Source organism: Periplaneta americana, chromosome 8, assembly GCF_040183065.1.
Source record: "Periplaneta americana isolate PAMFEO1 chromosome 8, P.americana_PAMFEO1_priV1, whole genome shotgun sequence".
In the NCBI taxonomy this organism is placed as follows: Eukaryota; Metazoa; Arthropoda; class Insecta; order Blattodea; family Blattidae; genus Periplaneta; species Periplaneta americana.
The window spans coordinates 102,333,281-102,350,207 of NC_091124.1; positions in this window are offsets into that span (position 1 = coordinate 102,333,281).

Below are 16,927 nucleotides of genomic sequence, written 5' to 3' on the forward strand. Positions count from 1 at the left end.
AACGTTTTTCGTATTCATAAACCAGTGTTAGGCATATGATATGTTATGAATCCCGTACAAATAATTACTCGATAGCCGGGGCTAGTTTAGCACGCTCGTAGCGTGGGCTAGAGAAATGTCTATGAATAGCACCCATAAAGACTACAATTCTGAACGATGGGATATGGCTTCAGAGACTTGTTTTCCGGTCTTCTCAGGGAAGACGTAAGTGGAATAGATTCCGCAGTACTTGGAGATAACGCTACAAGACCAGGACAGTTAAGCCTTGGTTTCTCTGAACCGACGCATGCGACGTGCGAGATGCGAAGCCAGCTTCGAACAAATCTGAACAACACGAGAGATAGTTAGTGGTTTCTATAGTTGCGAGGTGCACAGACCTCGCAGCTCGCAGTTATAGAAACCACTCACTATCTCTCGTGTAGTTCGGATTTGTGCGAGGCGAGCGTCGCATCTCGCACGTTGCATGCTTCGGTTCGGAAAAACCAAGGCTTAACGGTTTTCAGAGTCATGCCCCTTTGAACCCTCCAAGTTCGGTCGGAATGCTTGAATATTCCGGTTCTCCCAAGTCGAATGAAATGACCAATTTTATTTGAGATTTTAAAGGTAATCGCTTAACAAGTGAATAGTTATGAACTTATGGTTATGATTATAGGCAGAGTTAGGACGTTAGCGCTAGATTAAGTCGTGGAAAAAGAAAAAAATTCGTATCATGACGCAAGTACCATTTCGTTTTGTGCGCTTCAGACTCTTGTTAATATTCCATACAATAAAATATACAATCTGTGTGTAGTGATCCAATCTATGCATAAATATCCATATTCTAACACTATGTCTAACAGTTTAATATTGTATTCTATAGTATTTCATATATTAGTCTATCAGTTATACAATGTCTGTCTTTGAACATAGAAGTCTACTAATTATTTAATTTATATAATTATTTCTCTCTTAGCTTCAATAATACGCAGTGGCGCAAAAATCACTTTACATTACATTCATTTTATAGTGCACAATTTTATAGTGCTGAGCATTGTGGGATTGCACTCTGCAGGGCATAAATTATAATTATTGTTGACAATTATCAAGAAATGTCCAAACTACACGTTTAAAAATGGACGTAATAAAATCTCAAGTAACAATATTTCTCGCATTTCATCAAGTAAACCCTTCTTCTTCTTCTTCTTCTTCTTCTTCTTCTTCTTCTTCTTCTTCTTCTTCTTCTTCTTCTTCTTCTTCTTCCCCTTAGTTTCACCTCTCCCTTTTAGGTTCATTTTACACGACCCACGCCATCCGGGCCTTACAGGGTCGCGACCTGTCGGGAGAGTAATTAATCTATGGATCACATACATACTTTTTTTACCACACAAGGACATGGAGGGCCTGCCCGGATGAGGGATCAGCTCAATGCCAGGGCCACCTCCGATACAGCACAAACATTTAAGACATTACACAGCATTCACTCACACATATGAAAGGATTAAGGGAAGGATCGCCGTTCATAGCCGGACTTTCAATAGGTACAGTTCCGGAATTTGCCTGGAAATGACTAAGGAAACCATGGAAAACCTCAGTTAGGATTGCCGGCCCCTGGGATATCAAGTAGCCTAAACCCAATTACAAAAATGAGTCACTCGTAAAATACCTAGCATGTTACATATTCTACTCGCGAATGATATAATATGACATTGAGGAATAATTTTTAAAATTATAAGATTATTCTCGTTTTCATAGCTTATATTAACTTACTGTCCCTGTGGGTCTCCTCCTCCGTACAAGAGAAGAAAAAAGTTGCGGAAGCATAGAGGAACTAAGACGCGATTACGGCCGCGTGTAACCTGATCAGCAAAATTACCATGAGAAAGCTCTTTCAGCGGTAGTTACCCATTTCGTCTCTGCTTCGACTCTGAGAAACATATTTTAAGGGGGAAGGACAACAAAAATTTCTTGCCAAAGACCACACTCGAGTAGAGAAGAGACATCGCCAAGACTAAAGTAAGTAGGAGACTGCAAGAAGAAGACCGGAGGAACAGCTAGCTTTGACACTTCAGAAAATGCAACTGCTCTAGTGGAAACACCTCAAAAAATAAAAGGTAAATATTGCAGAAGAAAAATGTAGGGAAGAGGAAAGTTTAGCTAGTATACATTGTGATTCATCCTCTTTGGTATTACTTTTTAATCATAGTGGAATCATCTTTTCATCAATGACGATTTAAAAATTTCTGAGGTGTTCTGTTTTGATTGTTGATACGGCGGGTTAGTTTTCTTTTACCTATGTAATGTTATGCTTTTCGAATCTTCAGGCTATCCGCTTTTTGCCAGAGTGACGGATTTCAACAAAATGGGTTTAACGTTACGTGAGGCTTATGGTGAGAAGAAAATAAGTAAATTAAAGATGTAGGGCGAAAGCAAATGAAAAAAGATTAAATTTGTCGTCTAACGACAGTTCAAAGGCGAGGGGAAAGGAGAATGGAGGAAAGAAGAGCATTCGGAGAAATACAGAAAAAAGGAGGACGATAAAAATGATGGCGAAAATAGAAATAAGGAAATGAGGAGAATAAAAAGAAGGTTGGGAAGAGAAAGGAATAATAATAAAAATGCAAAGTGATTAAATATCAGAGCTCTAAATAGCCTATATAATATGCACAAAACGATGATGGTGCAAATATGACATCTGAGCACACTATTGGCATGCTTTGACGCCTGAACCCTTGGGAGCTTTGTTTCGTTCCGACTCATTTCCTCCTGCGGTTTACCTCAGCATCTGAACTCGGGTTATCGGACGTCTGAAGTCGATTGCAAGTCGCTCCGAGCTGATTGCCATGCGCACCGCAAATAGTTCGTGTGCCCGCAGAAGCAACTTTGTACAGAATTAAGCCAGTCGCGCTCGGGCGTTGAGTTCGATCCTTGCTTGAGCCGATTATCTAATTGGCTTTTTCCGAGGTTTTCCAGAAACGTGTGGTGAATTTCAGGCAATCTATGGCCAATGCTTTGTCTCAACTCGGCAAATATCATCATCCTATCACCAATTCCATCGATGGTAAATAAATGAGTAAACTACGTAGTTGATAAGTGTCGTTAAATTCCAACTAAAAAATTCAACGACACACGACAGTAACGCAATTTTGTATATTCCGCAAGTGTCCTCTTTATTCGAATTTTATTCTTAATCCATTCAAATTCTTCTTATTTGTGTTGACAATCGGCGGGATTTCCGAGTTACATCATTTGCAAACTGATTGCTGGAAAGTCACACGTTTTTAGCGGTGGTACTTAGGTTCTATTATTGTAAATGAACAACGAAAGAAGTGAATGACTCAATAAATGAGAGAGGAAGAATTTGACAAAGAGAGAGAAAGGATGAATTATCAATTAAAATTCACACAATGATAATCGCGTCCTTGCAATGGCTCTTGGGACTGATCTTAGCCTTTATGTGAGGCCTTAGGCTAAAGACCACTTGTCTCACTTCGTTTACACTGTCCCACTTAAGAATTTTTTAGTTGGTTATGTAACGACGTGTATCAACTACAAGGTTATTTAGCGTCGATGAGATTGGTGATAGCAAAATGGTATTTGGCGAGATGAGGCCGAGGATTCGCCATAGAATACCTGGTATTCACCTTACAATTGGGGAAAACCTCGGAAAAAGTCCATCCAGGTAATCAGCCCAAGCGGGGATCGAACACGCATCCGAGCGCAACTTCAGACCGGCAGGCAAGCACTTAACCGACTGAGCCACGCCGCTAGATCCCCCCACGTAAGGAATTTAAGTAAATTTTGCAGGGGGAAATAACCGAAAATATCGTCAACTATTACTAACGTTAAGTGGCTGGGCAATTAACAAAGGGCTCCAGTACCCGCAACAGGAAACTGGACTTCTGCTAGCCTCTGTAGCTTCCCAAATTCAACATCGGAGCGCTTATTTCATAACACTAATACAAGGCAGATATCTTAGATCACGCAGCTACAACGAGGAATGTTGATAGCCGAGATAATGTACGTTTAAATAAATATGATATAAGCCGCACTAAATACAGTTATTTTCAGTTCCATATAACTTCGTTCTCACAATGCATCTCTGACGATTCAATCTCCTTATTGCTCCATCCTATCATTTTCAATATCAAGTTTCTCTATATAAAATTAAAAGCCTATGTGCACGAACCCTCCTAAAACGAATAATCAAATTACAGACAATAGATGTAAGAAAATTAATTTGAGTTAAGAGCATTGAATAACAGACAATGTACGTATCTCAAATCTCTTTCCTTCGTCGGGAGCACGGCGTGTTTCCGTCTTCAAATTATAATGTATTTATGGAGCTTGTATTTTGTAATGTAAATAAATTCCATACAATCTACATATGTAGCATATGTGTTCACTTGTCCGAATGCGACTCCACATAAAATCAAGGCTTTGAAGCGACGAAATTCTAGTTGGGCGAACTGGAGAGGCATTTTAATGAACGTGTAATTTTGCTGAAACCTCCTTTCACTGCACAGCGGTATGCTTTGTAACAACACGTTGTAGTTTGTGTGACGTGCACTGCAACTGCGTTATAACGAGATCATACTGGTGTAAACATCTAGCAGAGTTATAGCTATACTGAGAAAATCCTCCATTGAAAATAATGCTCAGGATAATTTCTTGGACTTCCAATAGCCTTGAAATATGACATGACTAATGTGTTACACTATATTTAAGTAAATCTATTAACAATCGTTTGCAGTCAAGAGTGCTATTATAGCCCTCTTGGTTGCTGTGTTCGCAACTGTTACCGGGCACCGCGGTAACAATGCTTAGGTTAGGTTAGGTAGATTAGGTAACGGTTGCTAGGGGCGGATTAGGGACGATCCTTTGCAAGTCGGTCATAATGAGGCCTATTATGCACCAGAATTCATGGGATGATTGAGGATGAGGTGTACCAGCCCACCGGCCGCATATGACATCTTACCCGCTCACCCAATGGAGGTCCTCTACCCGTCTCCCTAAGTTCGTACCGCCAAGGTGATCATACACCTCAGGATCCATTCCAACGGCCCTTCACATTTGTCGAAACGCCCTTGGAAGTGCTCTTAAGGAATGAATCCTGGCAGAGATATTGCAGAAGGCTGGGAACCCAGGGACGGTTTCGAAAAGGACGCCTCCTCCCGTAAACGGACGAAGACATGCGACTTGACCTGAATATGTCTATTGAATGAGATGAAGAAGATGAATGGCATGAAATCTAATTTTTTTTCCTATACAGGAGGGGAAGGAAAATGGACACTGACAATGAAAATTCTAACCCGGCATTTGTCTAAGTAACTGTGGAAAACCACGGATAAACTACAGTCAGGTTGGTCAGTCCGGGAATCGAACCACGGACCTCCCGAATGTGAGTCCCATGCGGAAAGCATGAGCCACCTCGCTCCGTTAACATTGCTTAGAAATCAATTGTGAATTGGATTCCAGTTAAAGGCATGGATGTTAGCCTATACACAGTTCGCTGATCGGAAAAGTCCGTCTGCAATGAACTAAGATTTTTCTTGATATAAGTGAAGTCTCAGACAAGGGTGCCCTTAATCACCTGCTCTTCTTAACATATATTTTGAGGATGTCTTAAGAAAATGGGAAACAGGTTTTATCACAAAATTTTAAAATTGATAGTAGAAAATTACATACGCTCCTTTTTCCTGATGATAAGACATTAATAGTATCAGACGAGAATAGTTTACAACGAGTCATCTTTCAACTACGAAAAATTGCTATTGAATATAATTTAGATATATCACCAGGTAAAACAAAAGTAATGGCATTCTGTAGGAAAAATCCAATAACAGCAAAAATCTTAGTGAATAATCATTTAGTAGAACTGTTACGGATTTCAATTACATGGTAGTTTTCATAGGTAATGACATAACGAAAGATGTTAAAATAAAACTAAATTTATTCCAACATATCTGTGGTACTTTTAGAAGAAAACTAGCAAAAAGAGTACGAAGAGGAACACTACTTAAATTCTATTAAGTTTTAGCTGTATCGATTCTGCTGTATAATTGAATGCTGGACCCTAAACAAAAATTTGTCAAGACGAATAGGAGCAGCTAAAATGAATTTTTTACAATTTGTGGCAGGGTACACTCTTCTAGATAATCAAAAAAGTGAAGACATCCATAGAGAATTACAAACAGTCAGCATTATTAATGAAATAGATGAATAGGCCTATAGACAAAAATGGTTTAAACATGTTAATAGGAAGGATGAAGAAAGACTGCTCTACAGAATCTTAAATTACAAACCCCAAAACACAAAAACCAGGCTGGATCAGTTAAGAGATGGAGTCAGCAACTATAACAAGGAGCTGGAACAGGTCACTAAATGGTCTAAATCAGTGATGTCAAAGCAAGCGCATGTTTTCTGACCTTGATGTCATGCACGGGCATCAAGCGCTAGGTATGGAAGGAGGAAGGATTATGTATATGAACATGCAGCCTGTTGGATTAAGAAAACAGTGGTGTACGAACTTCAAACGGAACGTGAAATGTTATGTCGTTATTTTTATATGGCTTCCTTGTTTGTTATTTTCAATATTGTATGTAAAACAAAAGTACTAACACCAATTACTTAACGTTGCAGTTGTGTTTTAAATGTTATTAACATAATAAAGTGTTAGGAAAAAATATTCACACAAATTCCGTATTAGTGTAACTATACTGTACTAAGTGAATGAAGTAGGCCTACATCATTCCTGAAGAAAGTGATATCAAGACGAAAGAGACTGAGTATGACATGATAAGTTGGAATTGTTACCGATGGTATCTTTATCCTTAAAAAAGTAATCAATGAACTAATCAAAATAATATTATAGCACACAGCAAAGTTACCTAGGTATATGCTTTAACTGTAACTAATATTACATAAGAAACTGTTATCGTATTATGCTTTTAGGTGATGTTGGTGCGCAATTTCCTACCATCAGAAAATAAAATTATTTTTTCGAAATCTGCTGAAGCTATAGAGGTGACGTTTTTACAACAAATGGAAATACATATTTTGTTTATGATGTAACAGTAGGTGCTTTATTAATTAATTTCCTTACAAATATCCTCCATGCGAATATTTTCAAAATTTTCAATACACTCAGTACCTGTATGGCTACTAAATAAACATATCTGAAAATTTCATTTTACTGTAAAAAGAAGGGCTGAGAAGATATCCCTTTTGAATGCAAAAACAAACTTTTGAAAAATGAGTATTAAAATTAAAACTTGCATTCTTATAATTATTCACTTATACTTCTCAGAAAAATCTGAAAATTAACATGGACGCAGTTTTTATAAGTTCTCTTCCCTTTATCCATTGAATCAGTGCTGGCCATCCCTGTATATAGCTCGATCAAGCGGCATATACTACCCCTTTCGTCTGTCTCTATCCTTTCCGCTGTAAAGCGCTCAGGCTCTCCTGAGCTCTAAAGCGCGCGCTTGTGCCTATAGGCATCAGTTGACATGACTGGTCTAAACCATGATAGATGATTATGATGATGATGATGATAAGTGAAGTCAAATAACGAACGTTTTTTGTTCCTTTAGTATGAGTCTTCTAATTACATAACTTTGAAAATTCAGAATAAAATTAAAATTGAATTTAAAAACATGCTGTGTAAACGTAATGATGACATATGAGGCACTCAGAGGCAAAGTGATACAAGTGACATTTAGTAAGTTTTGAGATAAATGACTTTGAAGTTGAAAAGTAAATTAAAAAATCTGTTACAGGACTATGTTGCTGTAAATTTACAGTTGTGTATGTTGGTACCTATATTTTTTAACTTCTGAATATAAATTTTCTATTCTAAACAGTTTAGGTAAAATAGGGTCCTAAACTCATTTGTACTATTTTTCCACAAAATATATTTTTGTGGAGAAGTAATATAAGTGCAACGGTTTTCAGTATGTGTATATTATTTAAAACAAGAACATGAACATTGCTTACAACATTCAAACATTCCTGTCTTAACAGCATTTGAGCTTTCTGATTATCATATTATAACACAAAATGTGTCTGTATAACCGAAAGAATCATTCAGTCAATCTTAACGTATCCAGCTGTTTGCCGACAACATGAAGTCCACTATAATCTATTCAGTTTTTCATGAGAAATGAGGGGTATTTTGATCGATGTTCATTATAGAAGCCTGTTGCTAGTAGCCAAAGTTGGGGTGTAGTCTTCTGCAATTGGTATTGATGAGTTTAATTTACTTCTTTTGTGGTTTATGGATGGACAGTATAGAAGCATGTGTTCCAGATCCTCACCATAATTATTACAACACAGACAAGTAGAAGTATCACAAAGGTGAAATCGGTGTAGGTACAATTGTGTGACAATGTGACCTGTTCTGACTCTTATTAAAAATGTTTGAACATGTCTGGGCAATTTTTTTGTACATTTCTAGGCAATTTGGTTTCTTTTGAACGGACTGTACAATTTTTCCCTTTTCAGAAGAGAGCCAATTGTTGATCCATAAGTTTATAAAATGAGACTTTACTGAAGAAAAAGCATTGGATAGAGATATCACTTGAAGAGGTTGGTTGCAAATATGTTGCCTTTTCGGCAACGATATTGACTTTCTCGTTTCCAGATATATTACAATGGCTAGGTATGCACTGAAATGCTATTTCCTTTTGGAGTTTTTTTAGTTTAATCAGTTGTTTCTGAATTGGAATAATTCTATGTGCGTATAGGTTTGGTATATGTTTAACTATATTAAATATAACTTCCTTATATTCGGTGAGTATGCAAATAGATTTTTCAGAAATTTGAGTGATACACTGAAGAGCACCATCAGTAGTTAGCAATTCAGCGTCTAGACGGAGGAGGATGAACATGGTATGAAGTAACTTTCTTGATAGTTTGGAATATAATACCCTGCTCCTGATGTCACATTATTAGGGTTTAGAGATCGATCTGTATAAATTTGAAGATGATCTTTATATTTGATGCAGATTAGATCCATGACATCTAACTTAAGAATGTATGGAGGATCATTTTTGAAATGATTTCCTGGAATTTGTATGCTATGTTCTCGAATTACCCATTTCCATTAAGGAATTTAACTACTGAAGATTTAACAATGAGTGTGTCTGTGATATAGACTGGTATTTCTTGTTTGTTTATTTTGTAGAAATTACACAGGATATTATCTGACAGTTTGAAGAACATCTGAGATCTGGATGAGGCCTGAAATTTTACATGTATTTTTAGATGCTTTTTTAACTCATAGTGTCTGATAGGTTGAATATTATATTCAATTTCTAGGGCAACAGTTGATGTGCTTTTTAGTATTCCGAAAGAAGAGGGTTAAGCAAATGTTTAATTTTAAATTAAATTCAGCCTCAGTCGCTGTTCATTACGTCACTAGCCTCATCTGAAGAAGTCACATCTCTCTCTGCTGCAACATCTATGTGCTGCAACATCTGTCATGAAGTGCATCTGTAGCACTCTTACCGCGAGTATTCCTTGAACTTTCTCTTCCACGCACTCTCCCACGTCCTGCAGTCCTTATTATAGGCCCATCCTCATGCTTCAGGTCATCACATAAAGAGTGGTTTATGGGTGGGATGAATTTCTTTAGCTATTGCAAGTTGCTCCACTTAGCAAAATTTATCCTCATTGTATAGTTGGTCCAGCTCAATGTGTACAGGTCTTCCATGAAGATGTTTCGGATATGTAACATATTACCTCTCTCCATTATGGCAAATGAATTAGTCATAAACAGAAGAAACGCAACAACACTATGTAAACAACGCACATGTATTAGTTTGCCTCTCAGTCAAAACTCTGTATGCATTGTAATACAAGAGTAAGGCCAACATGGAGCAGCACAGAGTGGAACTGCACTTATATTATTTTTTCTCTGAACAGAAGTGAAGTTAAAGATTTAGAATATACATTTATCTCACTTTTAAAAAAAAGCCACTTGTATCACTTTGCTTCTCAGTGCCTCATATATGTTTTGAACAACTCAGTATTATTAATCATTTTTACTATTTTGTACTTTACATTTTTATTCTGAATAACAAAAGAACTATACTTTAGCAAAATTGAATTATTAAATTATCCTAACAATGAAAGTTACAGTAAAACAGTAATGATATTAAGATTAAGCAAGAAAGCAACAACAATAATTTATTAGAATAACTACTTACAGACGAGTGAATTGAGAAATGAGCACTGATATTCTCTATGAGACAAGCTGTCTTGAAGATTATGAATTCATGGAGATAATTTTAATAGGATATTGACAATGATATAGCTTGTAGTCGAAATCATTTATTGTAGGTATTTTAATTCTTCTTAGTAATAACATGAAGTTCCCAGAAAATATTGTACTTTAAACAGCAAATATCAACTAATAGAATCGATATCACAGTCCCAAGTTCTGCCCATCGGTGCAAGAGTTGCCATCCTACTCGCAACTCAGCGCTTCTTGAAGGCTGTACAGGGTGTTTAATAAAAACGGGGCATAATTTCAGGTATGTATTTCCCACATGTAGACAATCAAAATAGTTCATTACAACATGTGTCCGGAAATGCTTCATTTCAGAGTTATGGCCTTCACAACATTGAAATTCACCGGAACGTTTTTCTTTCCGCAGGTCGTTCTCATTACAGAAGATGTTCAAAATATCCACTTCCTGCTTGAATACAGACCTCACATCGATGTCTCATTGACCTGCGAACACGATCCCAAACTCCAGGAGTATTGCGTATGTCCTCAGAACATGCCACAATTCGATTCCGAAGGGATTCCAAATCAGGCACCGGAGACGAATAAACCAATGATTTTAAATGGACCCACAAGTAGAAATCGAGAGGGTTCAGATCAGGTCAGCGTGGAGGCCAAGCAATTGGGCCACCTCTACCTATCCATCCATCGATCAGGAAACCTTCGATCCAAGTACCGGTGAGCCGTACGACTGAAGTGTGCAGGAGCGCCATCATGCAAGAAGTGAATGTGTTGACGATTGATCAATGGAGTGTCTTCTAAAACATGAGGTATGGTGTTTTCCAGGAAGTTTGTGTACGCCTGCCCCGTAAGTCTGTTTACAAGTACATGGGGTCCAACTAATCGATCACCAATGATACCGGCCCACCTGGTGATGAGATGGAACAGTTTCACGTGGGTTTTCATACGCCCATACATGCTGATTGTGGAAATTTGTTATGCCATCTCGTGTGAACTGTGCTTCATCTGTAAATAATACTAAGGCAGGAAAGTTCGGATTTACACCACACTGCTGCAAGAACCACTGACAGAACCTAACTCGTGCAGGGTAATCTGCTGGTGACAGGGACTGTACACATTGCAAATCATAAGGATACAATTGATATTCTTTCAACAGTCTCCAGACAGTCGTATGAAGAACATTGACTTGCAACGCTACCCTTCGTGTGCTGATAGATGGAGTCATGTTCACAGCCTCCAGAATCTCCTCCTGTACTTCTGGAGTTGTAGATCTTGGTCGTCCCCTTCCCAAACCAGGAGAGTTAAATTTTCCATACTCGCACAGACGGTAATGGAGACATACAAATGTCGTCCGATCTGGACATTGTCGCTGTGGGTACCTCTCCTGGTACAAACGACGAGCCAGCGAAGCATTGCCGTCCGCCTTACCGTACATGAAGTGTATCTCTGCCAGCTCTTGATTTGAATACATGTCGCACAGTGTAATGCCTACACAACACTGAATGTAACCTTCGCCTCGGAATGAACTGTCAGAGTGCCTTCTTAATATCTCCTTTGACGGCAACGACCTGTGGAAAGAAAAACGTTCCGGTGAATTTCAATGTTGTGAAGGCCATAAGTCGGAAAAAAAAGCATTTCCGGACACATGTTGTAATGAACTATTTTGATTGTCTACATGTGGGAAATACATACCTGAAATTATGCCCCGTATTTTTTAAACACCCTGTAGAAACTTCCAAAGACTTGATTGTATTGTTAGTGTTAGTCGCCTTGGAGGGATGACTCGTCATCTTAAGATACCATCTATACCACACTGTATTAACGTCAGTGCATTTGTATTTTAATAATTACTTATTGCGTTTGTTTTCCTTAGTTTAACATCTGATTGCAATCGCATTTGTTCAGTTCAGTAACACACTTTATATTGAATAAATTCAAGGGAAAAATTGTTCCGGGGCCGGGTTTCAATCTCGGGACTTTTGGCTTAGCGCACCAACGCTCTACCAACTGAGCTACCTGGGAACGTCACCCGAAACAGTCTCAACTTTTCCCTTTTTATCCACATAACTCGAGTGGGCTGACAAGACGCGAGAAACCCACATCGAGTGCACACAAACTCTGTATGACTTGAAATTGTGGTTTTCTGTTATCGTACCTAAAGTAACATATATTACGCAAATATAGGCTTCAAGTGGAAAGCTTTACCTGAATGCTAGATTTGCGTAACACTTTATATTATACTTAATTGATTAATATAGCCCTACTTTGTCTTAAATTTAGATGTCTATTTCGTCTCTGTCAGGTCGGCTGATGTAATATCTGTAGTGCTAGGGAAAAGTGGCACAAGTCAAAAATGTTTATTTTACAGGAGAAGGAAAGAACTGTCTTCTCACTGGTTTATGTCGATTTGATTTTCTTCTGTATGAATTATCCTAATGGGAGGAATACTTATGTCTCTTTTCCCAAGCGAGCAGATGTTCCGTAAGTTGTCACTAAACTAATAAAAATTTTTTGTGGAATTTGACTTATGCCACTTTTCCCAAGCATTGCAGATATAACATAAAGAATTCTATTGTTTGAAGAAGTCAAAGTTAAGTATTTGCATATAAAAGGGCTTGGGATTGTGTAGGACAGCAGCATACTTCTACACAGCCGGCAGGGAAATACAGTGTCTACCGTTCTTATTCGTACATATCTAATTTAAACGAATAACAACATTATGTACAAAATTATATACTTCTACACGAGAAGAGGGCAGAAAATAAATTGCGCCGAATCCACAGTGAACGCAATTCGGATAACATTCAGTTCATTAACCGAAAAACTGAAGGAGGGATGAAGTCATGGGTGTTTTTCATTTGCAGTGACGGATTGCTATTATACTGAACGTTCAAGATAGGAAAACGTTAATTTTCAGCTCTACTACACTGGTGAGCAAAATTAAAGCAGCAAACATATTATGTTGTTTGTTACTGTTGTTTAGTCAACTAACCGAGGACAGGTCTGAACCTCGTATGTGATACGAAGAAGGCACCACTTATGAGGCAACTGGGCCAGGAGATAATGGGGTAGGGTGGCCATTTCCTTTCCCCCTCCATTGCATACATCGCCGACTAGCTACATATTTACACTAATCAGACGTCAGATGCATAGAAACAAATTGTTCTTCCTCTGACATATAGGCCTATCGTCAAGTGAGATGTACTGCCTGATAATAATTGATGTACATATCAGCCAGAACCTCAATCAAAGGATAAAAAAACATATAAGGTACAGAAAAACATATACAATCCATTCGAAGTAAATCAATATATGCAATATAACATTGCACACTAGCGAACACAATCAGAAGTTTACTGTGGTTTGTTGAATTGGTATTTGAATTTCCCCTTGAGCAACATAAATAATACAAAACAGAAGTAGGAAAATAAATCGCCTTGATCTGAACCTTTGGCTATACATTCGAAATGTGGAGTAATGTCTCTAACAGCTATACGCAGCTGTGCCGAAAGATTATCGTCTGAAAGAGAGGATCTTTCTTTCTATTTAGCAGCGTTCATTCTGGAAAAGAAATTGTTCACAAACATAAGTGGTGTTAAATATTACTGTAAGAGCGGCAGCAAAATCTCTCAGACGCTTATACTTCATTTTACACAATTGTGCAAATAAATTCCCACCCACTACATCTTTGCAATTGATTTTCATCACTAAGTCTATTTGTTGGCCAATAAGTTCACATTGCAAGTTAATACTTGCACTGGTTACATATACAGAAAACGGGTTGACAAACCGCAAGATCATTCTCCATGCCCCTGAAATCGCAGAATCTGCCACAGAATTCAATTTTCATGTTATTCAAAATATCTATATATTATTATATTAAATTTATATACTATAATTGCACAGTAGACATAAGAGAAATTGTATTGTATAATTATTAATTTCAATTCAGGAATCCACCCCTGAGCACGAGTTCTACTCTTTCAGGGGCGAGCTAAAGTTTTTCTGTATATTTTGTATTTTATGTTACAATTATTAACAAAATAACAAATAAATAAACAAATAAATAAATAAATAAATTTAACACCTTATTACAAATTAGGCATTTTACACTCTCATCATCTTTTTTTACAACAGAAGAACTCTTCCTCTCATTCCACCATAAATCTTCGTTCTTTGGAAGTGGAAGGAAGTCATTGCTCTACCATTGCTACCGCTTGCTTGTACACACGTAAACTGAGTACTGGTACTGAGGGACGGAGGTATTCTCTGCGGATAGTATATCTACATCGCTTGAAGGTCAGGAATCACAGGAATTCGCTATTCCTTCTTTGCCCAGCGGTGTTCTGCATTAATAGGCCTACTAGTGTACTGTGCTTTAAAATCATTCCTTAGAACGTTAATTTATAACCAATTTTTATTTTAATCCTTAAATAACAAAAATATTAATAAATAAATTACTTTGAATACAATACTGTATGTCATTTATTTTGAGTAATGTAAACATATTAGGGGTGCATGCCTTAATGGTAACAGCGAGTGGTGCAACGTAAACAGTGCATTACCAGGTGCTTTAGGGTTTGTTTTTCTTCGGCAGTCATTTCTATTCAAAATGAGCAATTTCATCCAAATAATACCTCAAAACTGTTGTGCTGAAAGAATGGCGAAAGTTCACTCCGCAGTAATGTAAAACGTTGGTAAATTCCATGCAGATGTTATGCCAGGCAGTGATCAAAGTCAGAGGATATGTAACCAGATATTAGCACGTAATTATTGTTTATGTTATTTTAATTTTGTTACAAAGTGTACGAATTCTAATAACAGGTAAACAGATTCTATTTTTTTGTTAAATATTGTTTATTTATATTTTGTGATGTATATGTATCTGGTGGAATATAACCGTTCTTTAAAGATCGAATCTATATAACGCAAGTACGACTACTTTAGTATTACAACAAAGAGAAAATATACATGACACACAGTCATTGCTGTACTTATAGATTAAAATACTGATTTATTGTTATTTAGTAAATTTTATTGTATTCGTAATTTTGTTATTTATGAAACTTACGGCTATAATTTTCTTAATGTACTATTATAAAAATAGATAAGGTTACTTTTATTTCAATAAATGTTAATGTATTCGCATATTGAATAATTCATTAAAAACATTGAATTGATTATTTCATTTATTTCGTTTAAGGAGGTGGCCATGCTGCCTACCACTCTTCTCAAGCAAGGCGTAAAGATATAAATACATTAACCATAAAGTAATTAGTAAATTAAATTAGGCCTAATTGAAAGAAGGAAAGAAAAAAAAGAATAAATAAATAAATAAATAAATAAATAAATAAATAAGAAAATTAAGATGGGGACTGAGAATCATCCTATCCTAAACTTAACCATAGTCGAACAAAGACAGACATTACCTTCGTTATTATTGACGCAACCAATACAGTGACCGACACTCAGAGCGTCAACTGAATAACAGCATTCACTTTTTTCGCGTACAGAATTGACAATGCAGGACACCGTTGTACTGCTACTTAACAATTTGGAAGGTTGGGTGTGTAGGATTAGTATGAATTCCAAGCGCTAAGCGAAGGGTCTCGGGATCGATACCCGGTCCCGGAACAATTTATCCTTGAAATTATTCAAACCTGCTTTACAGGAAGCTACTACCTGAAAACCAGATTTGTATAATACATTCGTTACTGGAGGTAAGAATTTAAGTCACACAAGTATTTGTGTGCATTCATAGTTGAGTTCTGGCGTCTTGCCAGCTCATTTGAGTTATGTGGATACAAAGGAAAAATTGTGACGGTGTCGTGTACAGTTCCTGGGGTAGCTCAGCTGGAAGAGCGTTCGCGCGCTAAGCGAAGGGTCCCGGGATCGATATCCTGCCCCGGAACAATTTTTCCTTGAAATTATTCAAACCTGCTTTACAGGGAGCTACTACCTGAAAGCCAGATTTGTATAATTTAACATTTAACATGTTGTTAAATGTTTAATAGTGGAGACGCGCCTTAAGAGACAGTCCTTTATTCTCGGATCACTCTATGTCCACTAATTTGCTCTTTATGTTACACAATGTTCCATATCCGTTATTTTTACATAAAATTGATTTCCACTTCTATTTTACACGTTCAGTAACCGGTGTACTTGATGTCTCATTAATTCTCTGCATCATTTTCTAAATTAATTTGAGGGCTTCCGGCATCTCTTGCTCTGACTTTTCTAACCGTGTAATAGTTTCCGACACAGTTTGTTTGAAAACCAAAATTATTCGTTAGAACCTTCAAATCCAGAGTGTTTTCCTTTGCGTATTTGTTGGCATTCATTCTACAGTACCCTCACCCATTGTACGCTTTACCGCTATAGGCTACTCAGTACGCCGTTATGCGGATTTCCCACTGAACTGCTCTATTGGGTTCGAAGTCTCGAAGCCTGCTTATGACGTTTACTGTCTATCAATACTATTCACGTTGCATAAATTAAACTGAAACAAATACGTGAAAATATTTATTTACAACTGACGAATTATGTGTGAATAACTATGTTTTTAATATAATTTTTCTTTGAATTCCGCTTAGGCGTTGAAAGTCTTAGTTGGATGAAAAGGAGATCAAAAACGACAGTAATCATCTCCTCGTCTGCTATAAAATATTCTACACAGAGTTACACCATGTTTTTCTATAG